Source organism: Protopterus annectens, chromosome 7.part0, assembly GCF_019279795.1.
Source record: "Protopterus annectens isolate FY-2018-M chromosome 7.part0, PAN1.0, whole genome shotgun sequence".
NCBI classification, from domain to species: Eukaryota; Metazoa; Chordata; order Ceratodontiformes; family Protopteridae; genus Protopterus; species Protopterus annectens.
Genome location: NC_056739.1, coordinates 542,449,998 through 542,474,927, shown reverse-complemented (window position 1 = coordinate 542,474,927; position 24,930 = coordinate 542,449,998).

Below are 24,930 nucleotides of genomic sequence, written 5' to 3'. Positions count from 1 at the left end.
TAAACATGAACATTGATATGCCTATTAATGTACAATTTACAATGTAACAGGGTTTGGGATCTACGTCTGCATAACAATGACCTGACAAATATGTTATAACAATACATTCTTTGTTTTCAGGTGGAAGGTCTTGCATATCAAACAGTCTCAGTGTTAAAATTAAATTAAAAAAATAGAGCTGAAAGTATGTATGTGGATGTTGTAATTTAAGACATAAGTGTCTGATAAGAGGAAGAAACAGTCCCAGGAAAAGTCATACATTTATAATATAGGATCTGTATCATCATTGTTAAAAAAAATGACAAAATCTGTCAGTAACCTCTTGTTTTACTTCACCAATTTGTATTTATAACACACACACACACACACACACACACACACACACACACACACACACACACACACACACACACACACACACACACACACACACATATCAAGTCAATCCAGTGAAGCCAGTTTGCCCAAATGCCATGCTGATGAATTTATCAGAATGACTTTCCAGCTTGCTTAATTTCAGTGAGTCATTTATTTCCTAATACTTACTTCAGACAGTTATGGCCATACAGCAAATGCAATTTATCCTGATGAGGGCAGAATACTAGCACAATGGTTAAATATCGCTGCCTCACAGCACCTGGCTCTCCCATTTGGTTTCTGGCTGTGGTTTCTTCTTCCCAAACCTTACATATCATTCATGTGTCTGCCTGAATATTTGACAGGGTATATGGTTCCCTTCTGCATCCCAGAAATGTACCAACAGGGAATTGCCATTTATCCAAATTGTCTATAGCTGTGTATGCACTGTGCCAGTGAATCCTGAGCCAGACTGGCATCACATCCAGGACTGGTTCCAAGCTTTACACTCACTGCTTACCAGGATAGGCTCAAGTTCCTCCAAGATCCTGAAAAGCATAAATCACATATTAGAAAATTAATTAATTCATTAATTAATTAATCAATCACTCAGTTTTGGTGATATCTGGTAAAGGGACAAATGATGGAGTTTGGTATATGCGCTTAATATCTGTTAATATTTTATGGCCTACTCCAACCTTTCAGCCAGGATAAAAAGTTAGGGAGGTGTGGGAGCAAGGCTTCTCATGAGAGAGTCAGAGGACTTTGCTCTCCAATCTTATGACAGGTTTCTTTGTGCATCTTTGTTTATTGTCTTGGTTTTATTGTGGCATGATTTGATATCTTGGACTTCAGTATCTGCAGATCCCAACTATGCACATGAAATACCCACAGTCAGATATATGTTATGTTACACTAAACATGTCGATGCTGTCAAAGTGCCAAATGTAATAAACAGTAAAATTAAATTAGTGCATTCCAAAATGTTTTAAAGTTTTATCGTATGACCTTTGGCAGTATAAAATATATATCTTCATATTCTGTGGGAATGTAAATTTTCTCTGTAATGATGAAATCAAAATATTTGAAGGTGGGAATGACAAAATAATAGATTAGTTTTAGGAAAACATAGTGAGTAACTTTGTTTATCTGTTAAGAGAAACTGAGGAGTGATTTTAAAGCATTTTAAATTTTATTTAGCAGAGGGAATATACATTTAGTATTTTGTATATATACAAGGCCCTGGTACAGTGAGCCTTGACCCTGCCTGGAATAAATTTATTATGGTGAGTATTGCAAAAGGTAATAACCTTAGACAACCATTGGAAAATAGTCCTTGTTGATACAGGTTATCCCTTTTTCTTACCTTCACAAGAAATTAACAAAAGATCAGCAGATCTGTAAGATTTAGTTATGTCAAGATAGTACCTGACTTCTCTGTGGACATGCCAGGTATGGAGTATTCTTTCGGTCTCATTTTTTGGTTCAGAAAAGAAAATGGGGAAATGGATAGTTTGGTTTAAAGTAAACTTGGATAGCACTTTATGCATAAGAGTAGGATTAGTTCTCAAAGAAACCCTGTCCCTATGGAAAATGTGGTAGGGCTGACTCACCATAAGACCTTGCAACTTAGATACCCTTCTTGGAGAGGTCGGAGCAATCAGTAAAACTGTTTTCTATGTTGTAATCCTCAAGTCAGCTAATTAGCTGGTTCAAATAGAGCAACTGTTAGCTTCTCTAACACAAAATTAAGATCCCAAGTAGGGGCCACTGATTTTTTAGAAGGCCTCTTATGCAAAACCTTTTCAAGAGCATTTTGATATGAGACTACTTTGAAAGAGGGGGGTCCATAGGCAGACATGCTGAAATGGTCAATTAATGAACCCAGACAGAGGAATAAGAAAGACCATAGGATAGTAACTCATACAAATATTGTAAAACCTGAGAGCGACTAGCCCTGAATGGTTGCTGGTTATGTTGCTGGTACCAACTATAAAACTTTTCCATGTACTAATATATGATTTTCTAGCAGCAGGCTTTATTATTTCCATTAGTACCAGCTGTACATCCTCAAAAAAGAGGTGCCTAAAAGGAAGTAAGACCCTATCTTCCAAGCAGTCAATTGAAGATGATTGATGTTGAGATGTATTGCGTGAGTAGATCCAGTCTGTGAGGAGGACTGTGGTAATTGTCCCTGGCTATTTCCAAAATAAAGGAGAACCAAGGTTACCTGGGCCAGAAGGATGTCACTACAATGATCCTGGGGTGGATTCCTCCTGAATATTCAGAAGTACCCTGGATATTAGTGGAAAGGGTGGAAAGGCATATTGGAACCTTCCTGTACAAAGAAAAGAAAATGTATCTATCTGTCTTTCAGGCTTTCTTGCAAGGAGCCCTGGAACAGAATTTTGCCATATGATTATTCAGAGAGGAGGCAAAGAGGTATCCTTGAGTAATTCCCCAGAGATGGATCAAATTTTGGAAGACCCTCAATCTAGTTTCTATTCATGTGAGTCTACCCTGGTACTGCTTGGCTTATCTGCAACAAAGTTTTGCTCTGACTGAATGTAGGATGTCTGTAGAGTGAGAGTGTGCTGTGAAACTATATCCCAAGCTAACATGGCTAGTCTTCAAAGAGAGTATGACTTGCATCCCCCTTGCTTGTTGATGTACCACATGACTAAGGTATTTTCTATAAGCACTTGAAAAGGTCCCATGGACCAAAGATGGTTCAGAGAGTTGAGTGCAAACATCTCCTTAATATTTTTGTGATTGCATCTCTCCTTGATGTCCCACACCCCAACACTTTTATCCCTCCTGAAACTGCTCCCCAAGAAAAGTCTAAAGCATGGGGACTGACTGCTTTGGAGCAGGGAGGGAGAAGGACAGACCTGGATTTAAGGATATCTGCTATCTCCATCAAAAGATTTCTCTTCTGACAAGCCTCACCACTGGGAACTGAAATGATAAGGGGTGTTTTTGATGGAACAAAAAGAGATTTCAGATACCTCTGTATCTTTCTCATGTGCAGTCTTGCCAGGGGTATCATGAATCACAGATACCATGAGACCTAGAATCCCGAGGTATTCCATCACAGTGGCCAAAGTCTGAGTGGAGAAACTTAGAAATAGGTCTTAATATAGCTCTCTTTTTTCTTGTGGGAGAAAAGCTCTTTGAACTGAGGTGTCCAGCTGATACCACAAGAATACCATCTTTTGTGAGACAGTCAAGAAAGTCTTTTTAATGCCCTCTTGGAATCCCAGTTTGTGCAAAAGATCTCAGCTGAGAGAGAAAGAGAGAGAGAGATTCCCAACACTTTAAGAAAGACTCTGCAAATATAAGAAAGTTATCTAAATATGGAAAAATGTGGATATCCTGTAGCCTGCAATGAGCTATAATCAGAGTTAGAGACTTTCTGAACACTCTTGCATCAGTGGATAGTCCAAAGTGTAAGGCAGAGAAATGATAATGTGATACAGATGCACAAAACCTTAAGAAACATCTGAAGTCTGGATGAATAGTGATGTGATGACGTATCTTTTAAGTCTAGTGTTAACAGGAAAATTGAAAGAGGAAGAAGCGGTAACAGGTTGTGAAGTGGCAATATTTTGAATCTGGGCAGCATCACAAACAGGTTTAGGAAAGAAAGATCCAGAACTGGTTTCCAGTATTTTCTTTCTTTAGCACTAGGAACATTCTCAAAAAAAACTCCTTCCCCACTTCCAGCATTTTCTTTCTTTGGAACTAGAAACATCCTCAACTAAAACTCCTTCCCCACCAGGGAAGGAGGAACAGGTTCTATCACTCCTTGGGACAGCTTGTGATGAAAAATCAGTGGAAACAGAAGAGTCTGATCTGCAGAATGTATAATGACCCCCTGGAAAAGAAGAATTTCCTCCCACTGCCATCTATAACCTTGAACAATTTTCAGAACCCATTTGTCTGAAACAATTTGTTGTCAAAGAAAAAAAACAAAATGGAGATTCAGACTTTCTGATAGAGAAAAGGGGCAAGGGTGGGAAGGAGGGCATAAGATATCTTGAGTAGTCATTCAGACCTGTTGGACTGTCCTTGGTTTTGGGAGGTTTGAGACTTTTTTTTGGAACTCCCTTGCCATTACTCCTTAAACATCTGTTTACCTGAATTCTGTTAAGGCTGCTTATTCTGTTTTTTTTTTTGCCAAAATTGGATGATGAGAAAGAAAATCCCTTGGACAATTTGGAAAAAGAGTGCTGAAAAAATCTTAAGAGATTCTCTACATCAGCTTGCCCCTATCAACACACTTTTTGATCACCTCTACAGTAAAGGAGCCAGACACGTCTATCCAAGGGAGAATTTAAAAATCTCAGTTTTTGCATCATCTGGGAAGTACTGAGAGTGCAGCTAAGCAAACCTCATTAAAACAGTATCAGTGGCCATAGCCCTGGAAAAATTACCAAAAGAGTCATACAAGCACTGCAAACAATGAATAGTGACCTGTGCAATATAAGAAACTAAGTTATTTCAAGCAGATTTTTCTTCACAAGAAGAAACCATAGATAAAACATTCCTTATACTTTCACAATTTGTCAGAACAAACTTTAACATATGAGCTTGACAATTTAAAATTCTGAAAATTTAAGTAGCAGAAGTATACATTTTTGTCTCATACCAGTTAATACTTTTGCCATCCTTATTAGAAAGAGTAGGTTTGGAATTAACTAAGTGGTTAATAGCAGTGGAGTCAACTAAGGCTATAGCTGCTGGGTCAGTTTTGGGATCATGTATAAAATTTAAAGGACTGATGAAGTTTATACATCCTATCTGCCTGTTTAGGGGCAACTGGCAGACAATCAGGAAAACATCAGGCTGTAAGACAGATCCTCTAAAGCAGACAAGACAGGAATGGGTATAGATTCTAGAAAATCCTTCTGCAAGTGTAGGTCCTGGAAAATCCTTCTGCAACAACTCATAGCATTTTCTGATGGACTTGAGAAACCTCATTGCTTCCTCAATGAAAACAATGGGGCATTCTACAATAGTCTCAGAGAAAGAGAAACCCTCACATGGAGAATCAGAAAGTGAGATCTCCTATGAGTCTGAATCAGAAATCTAAGGACAAACTCCTGAATTCATGCCTGCATCTTTCTGTTCAGGTTCAGAATATTGAATCTCTTCAGGAAAAGACAAATCCATCATTATTTTGCCCAAACCTACTTTACAAGAAAGATCAATAACCTGAATTAAACAGTGAGCCAGTCCGAGTAAACTACTCCTATCCAAAGAAATTTGAGGAGGAGTATATGCAAGCTTGGTTTCTGTTTCTTTTTTACATGAAAAGTGGGGCCAGCCATGTTACTAATGGCAGAAGCTGCTTCCCAAGTGAAGGCACTACATTCTGACACAACAGGACAACCTCCCCTGTTCCCTCTCCCAGAACTGACAAGCATGGCTCTCCCTTGCCCACTCAGCGGACACAAACAGCCTAGAGGACATAGCCAAATCTTGGTCTATACTAGCTGTAGGTGCTACACCAGAGTAATCCAGGTAAACAGATGAGTGGTATGAGGTGCAACAAATGGCCACAGCAGTCACTCAATTGCGGCTGAGGCAAACTGATAGCCTGCTGTGGTTTATACACCATTTGCTTAACATTTCTTTTTGTGGCTGGAAGAAGGCCCAATTGTGGGATCAGCAATGTGCTCCATGGTCAAGTTTAAAATAGTGCCTCTTCTGGGGAAGACAAGCAGCAAATGCCAGTGAAACTATCAGTCCACAAAAGTTACTCTTTTGACAGAAAAAAACACAGTAAAAAGCACTTTAAAACACTATGGCAGCCCAATAATGGAAAAATAAGCACAATTTCTCCACAGAAGATATGTTTTCAGTTAGTTTACACTACTTTTAGGCTGACAGAAAAAAACAAGTCTCAAGGTTGTCAATTAAAACACAACACACCTAGCTTTAAAATAAGTTTCCTGATGTTTAAAGTATCAAAACTAAAATAAGTCTGAGAAAATGGATTTTTTTTCTACAAAGGAAATTTATATGGCCCAGCAAAGGAAAGCAGAAGCCAGCTATTGATCTTCAAATGCCTCAGAGGAGCATACTCTTCTGCAGCAGTACAGCTCTGAAGGACTTTGCACCCAGCCTTGTCTTTCAGTTAGCTCAGCTCAAGCTGCCTGATAGTTTGGGTGCATGGAAATGCCCTGAAGCTTTGAAAGCTGGCTGGCTTTTATATTCTTGGTAGGATATAACCCATATAGCTAAGACTACTGCAGCATTGATCAAGATGACGAACATCATCCATTGTGGAATCAGTTTTTTTTGTAATCAATATAGTTCACATCAAGTTTGCACATAAGTAAACTTTCATTGAGAACAAACAAGATAATTCAGTTATGAAACTGCTATGTCAGTAAAAATGATAAAAATTGGAATTAAGGTAACAGCAACATTACTTTCCAATTATGCGTATACACACTGACTGCTGCACTTTCCAAACATAGCAAATATTGCATATGTACTATAGATCTTAAACTGTATGGTTTAGTACCTGCCATTGTTTTTTTTTGTTATGTAGGATAAATAATCATGCTTTTGAACAAATATGTCATGGAACTAAGATGAGAGTATTCATATCATGCAATTACTAGACTCTCTGGCAGATGGCAGAGTAGAAATATTTGCAGATGTATTAACAGCATAGCTTTCAAAATATAAATGGTGCAAGGCAGTTACATTGTTTCAATATATATTGAATACTAGTTACCATATATCATGTTTAGGTACAGATATACATTGGTGTGCATGAAGGAGTGTGCTTATGTGCATGCCAGTGTGTTTGTGTGTATATGTATGTGTGAGAGGTAAGTGCAGACATGCATATACTTGTTCACTCATTTCCTTATCTTTGATGTCATACATTTCACCACGAGTGCTAGTAAAATGTTTTTGCTGCTGTTTACGGACTTCCATCTCCTTTTGCTGCAATGACTACAACACACATTTATGTACAGGACTACAGGCATGGTCTTTATACCCCTGGCTGAAGATACAGCTACTGCACTCCTATTCAGATCAGCATCATGTCAATCAACCTGAAGGACTGAAACCCTTGTGCCAACTTCTTCCATCACCTGGCCATTGTTCTGCATTCAGTGCAGTGTAACATGTGAAGATAAATAGAGAGAGACAGACAGAACAAAGAGGCAGAGAAGCATTTTTGCTGAGCCATAGCTATGTCTGCTGCTCCCATTTCTCTAATTTTAAGCAGTGCTGTACTACTGGTAATATACACTGCTGCTGCATTATTGTTTAAAGAATTAGGTGACATATTCCAAATCATATATATATATTCATCATGTCATGTTCCACAAACCATATCTGCAAACAAACTGCGTGACTAAGAACATTTCTACACCTCTACACCTCTCAGTGCTACTAAAGTTCTCTTTGAAAAAAGGCACATATACCTTGGGAAGTGGGGAAAATGAGAGTGTTAACCTTTTTAGCAAATGAACAAATAGTCAGCCACATAATTAAGTTTATATAATTAGTTTTGCATTTTCGCATTTCTTATGCTGCTGTACTTTGTTATACTCTGTTTAAAATATTCTAACCTATTGCTCTGTCTTAGTTAGACTGTATTCTTTGCTATGTTGGACTAAGTCCTATGCCCATTGTACACAAACATCAGAGATAGGTTCATAAGTGTGTACTACTAATGACTACTGTGGCCTTTTTAAGCCTAGCCATGCATCCCAAATTTCTGACAAGTTCAGGTACCATTGATAAGTGTAAGCAGAGGCTTGGGAGATGAAACATTGCAAGCAGGGGCCTGGAAGATGAACCTTTTTATATGCTATCTGTGTCTATTACAGACATAGGTGCCCAAACCAAGGATGAATTTCCTGTTCCCATCCAATTTTCCAAATTACAGTTGAATTGGGTTAAGGAGGAACTCTGCTTCACATGAATGGCTGCCTGTTCCACAGAAGGGGTATTCTCTTGGATACATACCTGTTTCTTCAGCAGGTCCTATTTATATTGCAGGCAAGGTTTAAGTCTAACAGAGCCAAAACTGAAATACTTTACTTGATCTGAGAATTTTTACTCACAGACTTAATTTACAATTAATGTTTGTGGATCATCTAAATGAGCAGGGTGATAGTAGGTGCAAGACAAAAAGTCTGGTTAATCCACCCTTGCATCCAGTTATTCAACTGTTTGAAAGTCTCTGTGAAAGGGACATTAGAGGTCTGTTGGGCAGAAACTGCAGCCACCGATTTTATAATTTGAGTATGGAAGAGAGATCTATCCTTACTACAATCATTAAAGACAATGAGGTTAGATGTATGAAACCTGACAAGGGTGGTGGCCTCGTGATTATGTACAACACAGACTAGACTGGTCATATGTTGAACCTTTTATGTGACATTAATACATACTGTCCTGTGTCTATAAATGACATTAACATTGCTTACCAGGGCATTAGAGTTGCTCTGGATGAGTTTTTTTTTCTTTTTGACCACATTAATCAAGACCTACATGACTTTGACGGTTACCAATCCCACTGTACCCACAATAATTGGAATTCCCAAAATTCACTCTAACATAGACAATCCACCACTTCTTCCTATTGTGGCTTTCGCTGGTTCTGTTATTGAATCCTTGGTGAAATTTATTGACACTAAATTTAAACATTTGTTTTCTAACTTTCACTACATTTTACGGGATTCATGGGACGTATTGGACAAACTTTGTGAAGTCAGTTTTGATTCAAATTGTATTTTTGTTTCATGTGATGTTAAGAATTTATTTTCATGTAAACCACATGAAGAAGGGCTGTTGTGGTTTAATGAAGCAATATGTGAATTTGGAAATTTATCTGAGATTGAATGTACACTCATTCATGATTTTATGGAGATTATTTTGACAAACAATTTTATAATGGGGAATATTGCAAACAAATAACTGGGGTGGCAATGTGGGCTGCCTGTGTCCACATCTTTGTTAATTGTGTACTACTGAGATGGGAACTTAATATTCTTTTCCAGTTACCCCTCTTTAAAAAAGTGAGGGGGTATCACAGATACCTGGATGACTTACTGTTGGTTTGGCAGGGTAATTCTACACAAATTGTTTAATTTTTTCTTTCATTAGAAAACAGTACTGATTTTTTTACAAATTACACACCATGTAAGTTTAAAGGAAATCAATTTTTTGGATATAAAAATATTATGGTCCCCACTTAATGGGTTTGAGACAAGATTGCATTGTAAACTCACTTTTTGCAACTCTTTTTTATTTTTTTTCTAGTTGCCATCCTCTCCATCAAAAAAGAGGTATTGTCAAAAGTCAGTTTATTAGGGCCTCTAGACTCACATCTGATGACAACTTTTGTAGGCAAGAGTTTTGTACACTTAGGGGCATGTTTTTGGCTAGAGGTTTTCCTGGCCAGTTAATTGATGAAATTGAACTTTAGGTTACATCTGAAAGACATAAAAGGTATGACCCATTATAAAACATGGATTGTTTAAAAGTGGCAAAACAGAAACGGCCAAGAGAGAGAAACCTTTAACACATGTAGTAATATGGTGTTACACTACTCCTTAGATGTTAAAGGCATTGAAGATATTTTCACCAAAAATTGGGCCATTTTTAGTTGTGAAGAGAACACAACGTCAATTTAGGACTTGAGACCTACATTTACATAGAAGAGAAAGCACAACATTAAGGACCTTTTAGAGAAACCATTACTTATTGGTTTAGGTTCTTGGCCAGTTACACACAAATGTGGTAGATATTATCAATGTAAGTACATAGAGGAGAACTATAATCGTTGGTTGTACGATAAGATTAAAAGATGGATAAGTGGTGGAAAATACAACTGTTGGTCAGAAAGGGTAGTGTATCTTGCTTTTTGTACTGGCTGCCAAGCATTCTATGTTGGGAAGATGGTTAATGCTTTTAACTGGAGAATTTACCAATGCCAATATAGTATACAGTGGTTGGATAACAAGAGTGCTTTGGCTTGTCGTTCTATGTTATGTGAAGGTTTTGAAAGGTTTACATTTTTAATTCTTGAACAGGTGAATGTTAATACATTTGCTGGTGATTGGAAAAACTTTTTGTTGCATTGTGAGATGACATGGCAGTTTAGGTTGGATACTGCTAATCCACCTGGCATTAACAAATGCATTTCTATTGCAAGTGAACTTAAGAAAAAGACATAATATGGTGTAGGTTGAGTGTCTTGTTAGCCAAATGTATACATTTATTACATTATGTGTGACTAGTGAAGAAGTATTTGTTTTATTTCATGTTTGTTTTGAATTTGTTTGAGTATTTATGATAATATTCTGTGTTGTGTGCTTACTGGCTGTGTAGGTGAGTGTGTCTCCCTACTCGTTGTATTTATTTTGATGTTTTTAGCCGTTTCAGTGTTTCTGATGATGTCTGATTGTTAACAGACGAAAGTGCTAAATCACTGGGTTTTGACAACTATTTAAATTTTTTTTATTTTTATTGGAGTACCTTTATCCTGACTACCATGCCTTGTGTAGTGTTTTACAAGTGTTTTATTGGATTTCTACACTTTCTGGACTTTCCGTGTTTTGTTTTTTACTTATGCCCTGTATTTTTTTTTAATGAGGAAACTTTGTGGACATTCCAGTTGTTGGAAGTGCCTGGTTAGGTACATACCAAAGTGGGTATTGTATTCAATGATAAGTCTGATGAATGCTGAATACAGTGGAACCTCCTTAGACTTACATGCTGTACCTTTGATTATAAGTTGCACAACATAGAATGCGCTCCTCACTACTTTAGACACATGATGGTCAAAGGCTAGATTACTATCTAAATGTGTTCCCAATTCCCTAACTACTGGGTTGAATCTTAGAGTTTGTTGGCAATATGAGTTACACATGGTGAATGATCTTCCAAAGGATACCATTATGCATTTTTTTGGCAATTAGTTTTAGTCTATGGGTCTGACACCAGTTATATGTCTGTGTCAGCCCTTCCTGAAGAACATGAGTTTCAGTGGGGTATTCTGTGACAGCTCCAAATTTGCAATTGTCTGCAAATTTGGTTAGCCAGAAACCCTTGATAATGGCCTTGACTTCAGAGAAATAGATACCAAAAAGAAGCAGCCCCAGGACTTATGCCTGAGGGACTCCACTGGTGACTGACCTCTTTATAGAGGTGGACTGCCCAATTCTAACTTCCTGGGTTCTGTCTGTGGGCCAACTTGCTATCCACTGAGTGACATAAGGATTTTATACCTAACCTCTTAAGCTTGTCAACAATGCTCAAGTGGGATATTGTGTCAAATGTCTTGGCCAGGTCACGGTAGGCAGTGTGAACTACTTTACCCTAGTCCAGTGCTTGGTGACCTTCTCAAAGAAGTCCACCACATTGAGTAGACAAGACATGTCCTTGATGAAGCAAAAATGTATTGGATCAATTGTCTTGAGGTTTCCTATATCATTCATTTCCATGATAATTCTTTCCATGGCTTTACATATGAGACTAGTGATACTTAGAGATCTGTAATTTCCAGGGTTGGTAGATAGCTCATCTTTGTGCAGAAGGATGATGGTTTCTCTTCTCCATTCTTGAGGTATGAAGTCAGTTTGGAGACAAGGTTAAATAGTGAATCCAGATCATCTGATAGGTCTTATTTCATGCTATTTAGAATGCAGTCTGGGATACTGTATGGGCCATCAGTGAAGTGTTCTTTGCCTTAGTGAGAGCATTGAGGACCTGTACCTTAATGATAGTAGAGGGAGTTATACTTGATGGTATGTCTTGAGATGAAGCTGGGGAGGAGAGACGGGCAAAGTTAGATCTGAATAAGTCTGTCAGTAAGTTTGCTATATCTTCTGGCTCAGTATAGGTGGCTTCATTAACAATGAGCTCTGCACACAACTGTGTACTGCCTTTAAGGTTGTGGACATATCTAAACAATGTTTTGTGGCTGTTCTTGGCCTGACAGTCCTAATTTACCTCAAATGTGGCTTTGTTAGACTTTATTTATACTCTGAGTTGTTTACTTAGTTTGATGACAGTGCTTATATCTTGCTGGGTGCTACATCTTCAAATTGTTGTCATGGTTTCTTCATTCTGTTATACTGTCTAGTGATGTTGTCATTCCACCAGGGTGGCTTGTTTTTTGAGGTAGTTCTGTACTTATTCCTGGTGGGTACAGCTACCTCTAGGCAGCTATTAACATGCTTGATATAGGGATTCTGTGAACAGTTCACATTGGCGGCAGTATTCTCAGGTTTTAAGGGGACTTGAAATTTTACCAGATTATAATTTAATAGTAGGAAGTTAGCCTTAGAGTACTTCAACACCCCAGGCCTAGCTGGTGTTCTGGGTTTCATTTTAACTTCAAAGGAGACCATTTTGTGGTCTGACCTTACCAGAGAGTACATTACACTAATAGGTGTGCAACACTCTCTCATCTTAGTGAGGATCATTCCAGTGCATTTGCACCCCTGGTCAATATACTGATAGTCTGTTCTTGGAGTTTGTGTTTAAAAAATCTAGGATTTTCTGTGCATGCACATTTGGTGTCATTTAAGATTCCCAGTTAACAGTGGGGCAATTAAAGTCGCCCATGAATATAGAATTGGATTGGATGGTGAGTATTTCCAGTAAGCTTATATACATGTCAAGGGTTTCCTGAGGCATAGAGGGGGACCTATATCTTACAAAGAAGTTGCAGGGGATTTTGACTATGGTTATTGGAATGTGAAGAAGCTCAAGTGCATCGTCCTGTTTGATCAGCCCTGAACTATATTTTTTTCTGATGTAAATCGAGACACCTCCATCTTTTGTCCTTGCCTGTGTAGTAGCTGCAGCTTTAAACTGTGTCTTAGTGCTGAAAAGACAGCAACATTTTCTAGGGTGAGGAGACCTTGTAGGGAGTCAAATTTCTTGTTTAGATTCCTAGTATTGAGCAGTAACACCTTTAAATTTTCTTGGTTTTGATTAGCTATGTCAGAAGTATTTTCAGTTTGGCAGTGTCTAAAAAAGGCACTCTGTGGGAGGACAGTGTTTTAGCTAATATTTGAAAACCTAGAGTGGAGAGGTGTAGACCATCCCTGGCAAAGCAGAATGGTCTGTTGTCATTTTTCCATGCTGAAAAATGTTGCACCCCCTTAAAATGAAACCAGAAACTAAGTCAATTATTAAAGCCAATCATCTTCTGTTCATTTTGTGGCATCATCCTCGAAGAAAGTAAAATGCTGCTCAATGCTAATCTCATACCAGCCTGGGACACATATTTTGACAGCTCCATGATGTCTATCTGCATGTAGTCTAGAAAGGCACATCTCAGGTAATTTATACTCACATGGACTATGGCCGAGTCATACTGATACTTGTGGTCCAGTGACCGGACTGCATTCATAATATAGTGGATCATGGGCCCTGATAAGCAACTGACTATGACTTTCTCCTTACTCAGCCTGTTGACAGGGATATCAGTGTTGAGTTGGTATGTCCAACAACCAGAATGTTGGGTTTTGTGGTGGCTTACATTAGGGGATTAGAAATAGAGACTCCATGAGATGTGGCTGTATGTGTTGATGTGGGTGTTGTTTTGGAAGAGTATATTTGGGGCTGCTGAGGACATTTATTATGTGTGCTTCATCTAGGAGGCATTTGCAGGTTATTAAGGTTACATTTAAGTGCCTCAACATATGTGGGTTTGTGTGTCTGCTTCATAGTGTGTGTGATGTGTGCAGTGTATGCACTACTGATAACCTGGTTGACATTAGGAGTGCTTCTATGTGATAGCTTTACAATCAGTGACATTGTGTAAATACACCTCTCACATATCTTATCTGCTTGAGAAGTAGCTGGTTGTCAGCATATATGAGGCAATTTCTACATTGGCTCAGGATGTCCATATCCACCAAGCCTATAACATTAATAGTGGGAATGTTTGTATCCATGGCAACAGGCCCTTTTTATTGATTAGACAGTTGTGGTGAGAGTATAAAGTAAAGTCAGGAGTATTTGGTTTGCAACTCTGGGGACAGTTTTTTTTGTCTGCAAACTAGTTGCCCAATGTGCAACAAGGTATTGGTGAAATTTCAAGGGTGCTTTCACAGGAAAAATATCTAGTCAGGGTGCCTGTGTCTATACAAGGCACTGCCAAACACTTGAGAGAAACTAGTAAATTAGACCCTGACAATTTATGGATGAAGTATTTAGGGAGGTATTCTGAAGCTGGGTCAGACAGAAGTTAATCTAGCAGTACTTGCAGAAAAAAGGAAAATAATTAGCTTTGTCAAGAATAACAAATAGTGGGGATTCAACTAATTGGCTACTACCCTGACTACTATTACTGCTGGTCTCACCACAGCTTCACAATGCTGGGACACAATGCCCCTTTGCTTCTTTTTTCACCAGAAGAAAAAACATTGAAAGTAATCCCAAAATATAAAGTAGACCACAGGCTCTTTGGTGATCAGCAGTGTTGTCCCAGGTGTTGCATGAGTCTGTAGGCTTGTTGTAGCTTTTTCCTGGTAGATGCCTTGAATAGCAACCAGGCTAAATAGGATGGTCTCACACAGTCACTGCCCAGTCAGAAAGACAGCCAGGAACCAATGCCCTCTGCTCCTTATCTCATCAAGAGTAAACCGGAAGCACAGATTCCACACAGACAACTATGAAGCAGTTATCAGGCTTTCTGGTAATCAGCAGTCTCCAGGAAATAATGTCCCTGTGCACTTTCTGTCACCAGAAGCAAAACAGGAGCACTAATCCCAAGATGAATACTGAGAGGTAGAATGTGGGCTCTCCAATCATTGGTGGTCTTGGAGCAGAAATTACAGACTGTAAAGGTAACATGGAAACATGGATTAATATCCTAAGAGTTGCAGTGTGCACTAAGCAGTTAGATATGGATGAATGTGTAACTTAAGCTTTAGCAATCAAAGGGGAGAGCCACAAATTTTAAAAGAGCACGATAGAGTGGATGGAGGTGTGCAGTTAGCATTCTGCCTCTAACACGCTATAACCCTGCAACACAATGAAAGAACATACTAGAACCCTGCAACATGGGGAAAATTAACACAGTGCTATCTGTGAAGCTTATTAATTACATATATTATTAGCTGTTTTTACTAGAAATTCTCATGCACCTTTTTACTAGAAATTCTCATGCACTGTTGTTAAGTATTTTTTTTTCTGTATGACAAGTGAAGGGCTTTGGAGGAATAAAATGTGGTAGTCTTTGATGCAAAATTATTTAACCATGATGTATCTGTTTCCTTGAATTACTGAAGCATTTACTAAAAAATTGCATACATACAAGTCAAATTTTAACAGCGCTATTGCAATTAAGGAAGTAACCTAAAGATAGTTACTGAACTAATGTTTGGAAATTTTGGTTCAAATGCCACTAAAACAGCGCATGGGGAGTATGCTATAGTTCAAATTGAAGTTCAGGAACTTTGTTCTTATGTGCTTCTACTTATTTTATCACTGGCCACATATCCCAGAATATGTGCCATTTGAGAGGTGTGGCAATGGCCAATCCTCTTTTTATCATTCTTATGGTCATCTGTCTGCAAGTCAAGTCCCTGCCCTTATTTCTCCATTCAATTTGCCTATCCCCTGTCATATTAGGATACGAGAAGAAGAAGGCAACAACTTGGGATCATGCTTGTCAGCTAGCAGGAGTTATAAGATTTGTTTATCTTCTCATACTGCCCTACACCCCCCCCCCATGTTAGTCTGAAAATGCAGTGCAATATTTGTTGTTTTTTGTTTAAGAGCATCTTTCTTATATGCTTCCCACTTCGATTATTATTACAGTGGCATTCTAAGTGCTTTCTTATATAAATGTACTTCCTGTCTGTACTTTTTCTGACTCGCTTGCCAGTGAACTGCTTCCAACATTCTTCCTTGGATACATGCTGTTGAACTATATTCCATGGTACAAGTGAAGTTACATCAGTTAGCATGGTTGGTAGTGAAGAAATAAGCCTCTTCTTTTTACAGACAGGTGCTGTAGTATCTCTCACTATTTTGAGGAGGTTATTGAAAGAAATGCCTCAATGCAGTTTTACTTACATGTTTTTTGCAGCATTCAGAAATCACTGATGCTACTATGCCAGTCCTTAATATTCCTACATTTTCTTTAAAATTAGTTTGGTGAGATGAAGCAATGATATGCCCTGTATCTCTCTGACCACTGTCATCCTAATATCAAACTTAATATTCTTTTAAAACAGAATGGTGTAAAGGATTTATGCCTCTATTCAAATGTGCCAATATCTTATTTCTTTTCTGTCTACAAATATATATATATATATATATATATATATATATATATATATATATATATATATATATATAAACAGGATGGTGGCTATTAAATAGATAATTGCATACTACTACTACATTATATTTGTTAAGTTAGGGAAAAGATTTTCTTTTTCTAATGGAACTGTCACAAAACACTTGTCATTCTGAGTCCCTGATTAAGAAAGAAGCTCTAAAATGCAACAATGGGGCTAGATGCAGGTGAATGTCCAACCAAACAAATGTGATGAGGTTGCAGATCAGATGAATGAGGTCTGGAAGTCATTATTGCCCCTCAAGTTATTTGCCAAGGAAATACAGAGTCATCTTTCCTAGTACTAGACAAGATGGTTGTCATCCATATAATACAATCACATACAGCTGAAAAATATGAGAATAAGCATTTATTTAAATGTAGTTTCCAGATTTGTACAATATTCAAAGATCTTTGTCTTAATCTGTTCTTTAGGTCTTTATTATATGTACACAAAGAGCTAAAGAAATACATTCTCTCACTAATGTCCTAGGAGAATGGTTTTCACTCAGGTAACAAAAATGTATCCTTTCTTGGAAAGGTATATTTGTTTCAAAAGATTGGCATTCTGCTGTCCTAATATGACTCTCAAACTTTTAATACATAGAGAAAAGCAGGAACTGAGAGCACAGCTATAATCTACAGATGATGGTGAAGTCGTGCTGAGTAATATTTGGGAACAAGGTGACAGCGATGACAATAAAAAAGCGGTTAAGGGTAAAATATATAACCAACAGATACTTCCACCCCCCCCCCCCCAAAAAAAAAATGCTTCACGACTTGCTACACTTCTGGCCTCCTACTATGGTTCCTGAAGATTAATCAGTTGTGAACAGCAGAAAGTGGAAATATGGAGAATGAGATTACGCAGTGAATAAGCGAAGCAGACAGCAGAGACTAACGTGTTATAATGCTCCTGCTGCTAGCAGCAGCTGTTGCTGTGATGGTATATAGTTGATACATGGGGAGAAAATTGAGGCAATGAAAAGATACGGATAAAAATGCTTCCTGTATGTTCATTCAAATTTTTCTCTCTTTATCCTGTATACTAGAGGATGAGGAAATTACACCATTTAGAAGTCTGATGAATTTTAAGCTACAATAAACACAGCATACAAACCACTACTTAAACTGACAAGGAAGCAGCTTCACACAGTCTGTCTTCTGCAGGAAAAATATAACTGTCTCCTTTAGAGACCCTGCATTTGTTTTTGTTTTCTGCCTCTACTATTTATCAGTCCTTACTGTTTTCAGGGAAGTCTCTATTCTGTCAGGTACAAAGTTTGTGCAATATATAGTCCTGGGTTAGAACAGTACTTTAATCATTATGGTGAAATGCATATTTCTGTGTTAAATCATACAATTTATCCAAAACTTTCTGAGTTTTTGAAATATACTTCCTTATGTCATTAGTTTGCTATTCCCTTTTTAAATGAGCTTTAATCTATATTTGAAAGACTAATCAGTCATTCAATAGATTCATTTTCTTCTGGCTTATGATCTCATGCTACCTCTGTGTCTGTTATGTGTATGATCTCAGTGACATCTCTTTTTTTTTAGTTGACAACATAAGCTTTTATCATTTAAAAGTTTTCAGTGTTGTTACAAGAATTATACCTTCTCATATTTTATTTTGTTTTATTTTAATTTATTTAATTTTAATGTGTTTATTGGGTAGAACGCTGCTTAGATAATGATCAGTTTATGGCTTATGACATAACTTAGGCTTTCAGGAATTGTGTAACGTTCTAATAAGGGTGGGGTTCAGGATCTAGTAAAGGTCTGACCTTTAAAACTAAAAAGGATTTTAGGCTTTTTTATTTCCCCTGACCTTCTAAACAAGCAGACTGGCATGTAGGGACAATATATTGTCCTGTTGTTTCAGAGGTGAATATGTGACAGGTCATAAACAATGATGATAAATGTTTTCTTTTAGAACTATGCAATCATTACTGTCTTATGCCCCTCCCCCACTGTATTGAGATGCCAGAATGTGAACTAACATTGGGCCATTTTACGAACAACAGGAGTGTATACTTGTGGGAGAGTGAATTGGGTGCCTCTATGTCTTGATGAAGCCCCCAGCTTACTTACTATGTAGACTACAAGAAGCATTGCCTTTGGGAGTACACTGTGCCTAAAATGCAGAACAGCACTATTACAATGATTAAGAATATGATAGACATATTTATTTGCTTTTGTTTACCAGTAAAGTTCAGCAGAGTTATGTTGGCCTTTTCCACCTGTGGCCCAGGGTGAAAAGCTCCAGGAAATAATATATGTATAATATAGAAAATGTTTAGACAAACTCCATAGAAAGGATGGCATATAAAAGAAATGAAATGCATTGAAAAAGAATAAACAGGAGTTATCATACAAAGATATAAAATGTTGCAAGTTCTAAGAAGTAACACTGTGGCACATTGCAGAACATTACTGGAGCAGAAAATTATCAATGTAAATGTTGGAATATTACTAGGTACTAGAGACTATCAAAAGTATTGGTGCTAAAGTAATGCAGTCTGCAGCTATAGTCATGCTGCTTTGTGAGGTGATAGCAAAACAATAATACATGCATGCTGATGGTGCCAAAGACACAAGGTATTTGTTGCACCACAGGGGGAAAGACAGTGAGACAGATAGAGAGAATACATCTTCAAACTGATAAAGGATTTGGATAGGGAGAATCATAACTGGGCTCTTCAAACTGTCATAAAAAGAAATAATTCTTGTTCAAAGCCTACTAGTAAAGTGAAAGAACATTCCTTTCAGAAAATGATATGTAATGGAGTTGATGGCTGTAACTAGAAAAAACGTCACAGGTAAATTAACCAGTGGAAACCTAGATTTGTAGAATCAGGGTAAGCGAGGCCAAGAGGACAGGATATGGAATCACCTTTGGAAGATATCAACATATGAGATTACACTGAAACAGTATTCATTCACAAATTTTATACTTTGGTGGATAAGACCCAAATTGTTAGCCAACTAACTGTACCAGTGTTCCAAATACCAACTTTTACTTTTTATTTATTTTTAATTATTTTATTTAAGTTTGTTAACCAGGTATGTGGGCTGGTTCGACGACTCTTGTTTGGCCACAACCTTGGTACAAAGAACATGAAATGCAATGAAATACAAAGCCAAAAATACTTACAATACAATTTAAATAAGCAACTTAAATAGAAAATGCACTTACCATCACTCAAACTTTCAAACACATACCTTTTCATGCTGTTTCATATAAATGCTTTTACTTTAGCATGTTTGTTTTTTTTAAACAAGAAACAACTTTATTAAATTGTTATGTATGACATAGACAATCATACATTTATATAAATGAAAACAAACCATATGGACATAATTTTAGTTAATAATAAATAAAATGCAAAATGAGGTGGCTAAAAGCAGTAAAATATAATTTTAATACCAGGTAAGGGCTTTCACATCAAACAATGCTTCCTCAGACCATTACAAAACACTCATCACATCACTCTATCTATCTATCTATCTATCTATATATATATATATATATATATATATATAAAACACAGTTCATCAATTAAACAATCAATTAGAGCAATCAAAATCTTAAAGTCAACTCACATCTCTCACTCCAAGTAATATCTCATATATACATATCTATTCATAAAATATCGCATATATCCATATAAAAACAGAAATATATATATATATATATATATATATATATATATATGCATATAAATACATACTGACTGCATATATAAGAAAAATTTACTAAGTATAGGACATACAATTCATATAATGTATATATAAAACAAATATATCATCTCAATTGTCTAGCTTTTAAGTGTGGTTTAATGGAAACCCTGTCATTAAGGCCAGGGATTCTGTCTGCTTCCAGTTCCAAAATCCACCTTAATTCACGTTGTTCTGTTAAATTCTTAAAATCTCCTAATCTTAGACTAGATCTCAAACATTCTATTACTCTAAAACTGAATCTAGGTGTGTAATTAAACATGGCTGAGTGTTTAGCAAGTGCACTTCTTTGTATAGCTGCCAGATGTTCTCTAACTCATTCCCTCAACATCCTATTTGTCATCCCCTCATAAAATGAGGTACATAAATTGCAAGTAGCTAAGTAGATTACATTCTTGGTGGCACAATTAGCAGAGACTCTAAACGTATAAACCTTATTGGTCTTGGGATGTATAAGCTCATTATCTAGTGCTAGCACTTTGCTAATGTTACAACATCCACATTTTTGTAAGCCTCTTACATCTACTTCATAAGACTTGTTTGTATGACATAACAGTCTCTTCAAATTCTTTTTGTTTCTGTAACTATAGCATGGTCTGCCATCAATTACTTGCTTGATTTCAGTATCTACTTGTAATATAAACCAATTCTTATTAATAATTTGTCTAACACAATCTACATTATTAGAATATTCTAGTGTTATTTTCACTCCATTGTTACTATAATTAGTTCTAGATGTATTTTCATAAGTCATTCTTGGGCCATACATATACGGTTGGGCCCTATCAGCTCTCAAACTTTGTACTTCCTGTATACCTCTATTTATCTCTCCATGCTTATAACCACATTCTATTAATTCAAAAGCGTTCAAAAGTTCAGAAAAGTCCTGTAATAATTTTAAAAAGCCTAGCATATTTGTTCCTGACTTGAACGCATCTTTTGAGATGTTCCATAAAGTTTGTGAAGCTGAATTAAGACAATTAGCATTATGTAAAGATACCATTAGTTGCAAAAGATTTTGTAATTTAAATATTGGTGAAAAGGAAGCATTAGATGGATTAATTAATGATTCTACCATTAATATCTGCCCAGCAGATAAAGGGGGTGGGATAGTTGTATATGATATGGAAAAATATGATGAAGCAATGTTTTCTATGTTAAATGATCAGGGTGTGTATAAAAAGGTTTCTCTGATACAAATAGGGCTTTTATGTGAATGTATTTATAAATCCCTTAATGATTGTTTTTTGAGTAACATTATAACTAAAGAATTACTTGATTATTTTATAGTGCTGCATCCCTTAGTACCTATAATCCAAGGCCAAACTAAATTCACAAACATAGTACAGAACCACCTTTAAGGCCAATAGTGGCAGGCCAAGGATGGGTAACTCAACCCATCAATATCTATGTTTAAAAGAACTTAAGACCAGCATTAGTAAAGTCAGTGAATGTGATATGCAACACTAAATAATTTATTTATGATTTACATGCAGCAGTAACAGGAAAGCATGAGGTGTTGATGGGGAGTTATCTTGTAGTTCTCAATGTAAGTTCTTTATTTACAGTTATACCCGATCTGTATAGTATAGAAGCTGTTAATAGCTATTTAAGGTCTGGCAATATATATAGTCAAAATAAATTGACTTGATATGTATGTTATTAGAGATGGTTTTGGACAATAATGTCTTTTTGTTCAAAGATACCTATTTTCTACAACTACTTGGCATAGCTATGTGCACTTCGTGTGCCAATAGCTATGCCAATATAGTTCTAGCATACTGGGAAGAGAAGTATGTGTTAAGTCACAGGGACTATTCTCAATACATTTTTCTGTGCAAGAGATTTGTAGATGACTTGGTATTGATTTGGACAGGAAGTATAGAGTTGTTACATTGATTTTTGTCATGCATAAATACCACTACTGACTTCTTAAAATTAATGTATACTATCTCTAACACACAAATTGAATTTCTTATGACTTTTCCTACAAGTGAATTCATATATTCCATGCCATCTATTTTCAAAAATGTCTTTAAAAAATCTGCCTTCCTTTGTTAGATTTTCCCTTCTGGTTCACTGCTGCAAACCAAATTTAAGTCCCTACCTATAAGTAATATTCCCTGCTGAAAGCTGATTATTTCTGCCAGTATTTTCTTAAGCTCCATTATAGCAGTTTTAGGTGGAATATCAATACATGCCAGCACAATCCTCCTCCCTTGTCAGTAGCCCCTTAATATTGTAAATCTACCATTATTATCTTTTTTATCCTCTTCTATCACTATTGGTATTATTGGTATAAGACAAATAAATTCTTGGCCTATCCACATTCTATTACCTTTCTTTCTCTAATTATTTGCTCCCAATACCTTGGTTCTTTTGCCAGTTTTCTCCAATACATTTCAGCCCCTTCTTGCCTATTGTCTGTATCCCTAATTGCAGTCATTCCTATAAGCAAATCTCCTTTCTCCATTCCCATGTTGACTTAGTTCTTAGAACACTTCCGGCTACTTTATGAGTATAATATTCTGTATGGTTATTGTTATTCGCCTTAAGGAACTGCATCCAAAATCCCAGTCTCTTCTTGTTTCTTGAGTTTCCCCCTGTTTCATCATCATCCCTTTCTACATTAAATTATAGGTTTCTGTTTGTGATATGTAGAGGAGCTTTAACTGTGTAGCTCTGAAATATCCCTTCAAATCGGGTAATCCCAAACTGCCTTGTTCTATTGGAAGAATCAGCTTTTCCCACTTGACTCTTACAGTCTTACCCTCCCAGATAAAATACTTCAGTCCTTATTAATTACTGCCCTCAGATTTTCATCAGGTTGATAAAAATATGCCTGACCTGTGTATAAAACTAAAAGGACTAAAAACATTTTAACTGCTTATATCTTGGTATCCATATCCATATAACAGAGCTTCCAATTTCTCAGTTTTTATATTATCTTTTATTTAACCTCTTCATACATATCCTTAGTTTCCATACTCCTAAATACTTAATTTTATCATGCCCCTATAAATATGGATATTGCTAAACCAATTTGTGTATGCATACATAATTTACAACTATTGGCTTTGTTTTAGCTTCATTCATTTTGTATCCTGAAAAGATTTGAAACTACCTAAATGTTCTACAACACTAAAATGTCCTTTTCTGGTTTCATCAGGTATAAAATAATATCATCTACAAGTACAGCCAGCTTTTCTTGACTACCATATCAATTATATCCTTGTATTTCTGAGTCCCTTATTTTCTTTGACAATGGTTCTAAATATAACGCAAATAACAAAGGGGAACGAGGGCACCCCAGCTAGTTCCTCTGCTCAAGCAGAAATTATCAGAGCAGAACCCACAAACTTTAATTTTTGCCTCTGATCCCTCATATATCCTCTTAATCAACCTTATAATTTTATCATGGAATGCAAATGCTTCCATTGCCCTGCTCATAAACTCCCAGCTTACTCTGCCAAATGCTTTCTCTGCATCAAGCCCCAACAACAATAGTGGTATTTTCTTACATTCTGCTTCCCTCTGGATCATCAATGTTCTGTTAATGTCAAATGTTTGCCTTCCTTCCACAAAATCACACTGATCCATATCTAATCAATTTTGTCATCTCATTTTTCATTCTTTTAGCCATTAGACATAGAAGACTTTATAATCATGGTTTAGGATTGAAATGGGCCTGTACAAAGCTGGATCTGATGAGTCTTTACCTGGATGCTTCTCCTCCTCTTAAAATACTGTTAAACAAAACATTCCAGATCTTTATCAATTTTTTCTGCTAGCTTCCAAACTTCCAGAAGAATGCCATCTATTCCTAGGGACTTTCCTGTAGATTGGTCATACATCACAGTTGGGAGGGCGGCCTAATGGTTAAGGTGTTTGCCTTACAAACATGAGGTGCAGGGTTTGAGCCTCACAAGGGATAACTGGCTAGGCTTAAAATGGCTCGCAAGGGCAGTTAGCTTAGTACTAACTTATGAACTTATTTTTATCTTATCTAGTGCTATTCTAACTGTTAGTAATTGAGCCTCATCTACCTCTAACCTTGGCATATTTAATTCTTCCAAAAACATTTCCATTTGTACCTTTTCTTGATTTCTATTTTTCTCTGCCTTATACAGACTTTCAGAACATTTCCAAAATATTTCTAGTTCCTCTACAGGATCTTTTTTCTTCCCTGATATAAGTTCATTAAGCTTGGTAGCAACCCTTTCTACTTTCTGTTGCCCAAGTTATTGTGCTAAAAGTTTTGGTGCTTTGGAGCTATTATCAAGAAAGAGCTGCTTAACAGCAGTCCTTCTAAACTCATATGTATTATCGAAGGTAATCCCTTAGTTTCTGTTTAGCATTCTGAAATTGCTCCTCTTCTTGTTCTTTGAGATTCCTATATTCTGCAATACTTCAACATTTGTCAGTCCTTCTAAGTCATTTTTGTTACTTATTAACCATATCTTTCTTTTATTTCAACCCTATTTTTA